This window comes from Phascolarctos cinereus, unplaced genomic scaffold, assembly GCF_003287225.1.
Source record: "Phascolarctos cinereus isolate Bilbo 61053 unplaced genomic scaffold, phaCin_HiC Scaffold_1;HRSCAF=81, whole genome shotgun sequence".
Lineage (NCBI taxonomy): Eukaryota > Metazoa > Chordata > Mammalia > Diprotodontia > Phascolarctidae > Phascolarctos > Phascolarctos cinereus.
Window position 1 is genome coordinate 148,598,898 of NW_027555514.1, and position 2,160 is coordinate 148,601,057.

Here is a 2,160-nt window from a genome sequence, read left to right on the forward strand (position 1 = left end):
ATTCATTTTAATAATTCAATTCAGAAAATTTAAGAAGGGCATATTATGGGGTACAGCACTGTGTAGTACACTGAAGAAATACAATGTTTATATCAGGTAGACTCCCTGCTCTCATAGAGGTTATATTTTAGTGGAGGGATACTTACAAACTTACAAACACATAATACAGTGTGTTGCATTATAAGTATTCTAAAAAGTTGTGAAAGCAAAGTGCGATGTGAAGCCCAGCAGGAAAAATTGTTATCAGCAACATATCAGGGAAAGCTTCGAGGAGGATGTAGCGTTTGAGCTGTGGTTTAAATAAGAACTAGAAATTCAGAAGTCAAATGACTGAGATTAATGATGAGAAAAAAGACCTGAGATGATAGGTCACATGGTGCATTCAGTGAACAAAGAATAGAAAGGGTTAGTAGTAATATGATGTAAGCTGGAAAAGTCTGTTGGCACGCGTTTATAGAGAACCTCAAACAGTAGGCAGGGGAATTAGAATTTTATTTGGGAAGTATTCACTGAAGATTTTTGAGAAGAGGAGTGATATGAATAAGATGTATACATAAGAAATCTTATTCTAAGATCACTGTGTAAGATGTATTGAAGGGAAGGAGAAAGCAGAAGAAGAAATACTTGTCAAGAGACTAGAGTAGTAGTCTAGGCAGGTGGTAATAAGGTACTACATTAGGTGAAAGCAATGAACAGATGGGAGCAATGTTGGAACTTTGAGATCCATTGGTCATGGAAACTCATTGGAAATAAGAAATGAACAAGAAGGAGGATTCAAATATACATCTGATGTTATAAACCTCAGAAACAGGGTGAATAGTCATTTCACAGAATGACATAGTTAATTAACTATGACTACAGTCAGAAGACTATAGTCGTATCTCGTAGCCCCTAAAGCTTTAGTATACAGGAAACCAATCTCTTACTCTTCTTCCCTAACCTGTCCCTCATTCCTTCGTTCTCAATACAGGTCTTCCAGAGCCTGGGGGAAGCATTGGTTTGTAATGATTTCTAGATGCACCTTTTCCTCACCCTAGAGTTTAAAAGCCTAATTTAAGAAATCAAAGTTTCTTTGTACTTCAAATGACTTTGAAAAATAAAAGGATAAACCACATGAAATGCAGGAGAGAAAAAGTGAGAGGGATATGCAAACAGAGACAGAACAAGACAGAGAGAGGACAGAGACAGAGACCCCTTGCCCTAGGACGCTTTGTATTTCTCTTTTCAGGATGCTAAATTGACTTATTTTCTAATAAAGGAAAAATCAGGGGACATCCCCTTCATTCCTCCACTTCTTCATGCAACCACATGATCCTAGAGAAGCAACTGATAGCCTTGACTGACTCTCTCTGGCCTGTGGCTCTCTTTGGTCAGTGGTGTAGTTTTCTGCCCCCATCCACATCTTTCTATTTCAACTTCCTTACTGCCCTGCCTGAGAGTGGTAGGGAAAGCAGAGTAGAGAAAGAAATGAGTTACATTATAATTCCTGTAAGTTTTTGGTTATTTTCTTTTTGAAGACTAAAGCCAAGAATAAAAGTAACATCAAGGCAAAATATAATGAGCTCAGTATGGAATATATTTAGTGTCCAGTAGGACACTCAGGTAGAAATGTCCTTAGGCAGCCGGAAATGTAGCTATAGATCTTAGAAGAGAGAGAAGGACTGAAAGTGTACACTTGGGAGTCACTAACATAGACATGGTGGTTGTACGAGTGTGGGAAGGGAAATGAAGAATTGGGCAACCACTAAAGGGTCAGGAATAAGATGAGGAACAAGTGAAGGAGAAAAAAGGGAAGAGGAGAAGCAAGAGTGTGTTTTGCCTCATCCATGGAAGGAAGGAGAGAGCATTCACTGGTGGAGCATCACCATGCTAAAAGCAGAACTGAAGGAAGTAGAGTGCTGGGAAAAGGCCATTTGATTTAGCAATTAGGAACTTATGGGAGGGAGGGAGAGAGAGAGAGAGAGAGAGAGAGAGAGAGAGAGAGAGAGAGAGAGAGAGAGAGAGAGAGAGAGAGAGAGAGAGAGAGAGGTTTCATTTAATGGTGGACAAAGCCCTTGATTACAAAGATTTAGAGAGTAAGTATGAGGAAATAGAGGAATTGTATACTCACAAGCATTTTTCAGAAAGTGTACCAGTGAAGAGAAAAAAAAGAGATGGGAT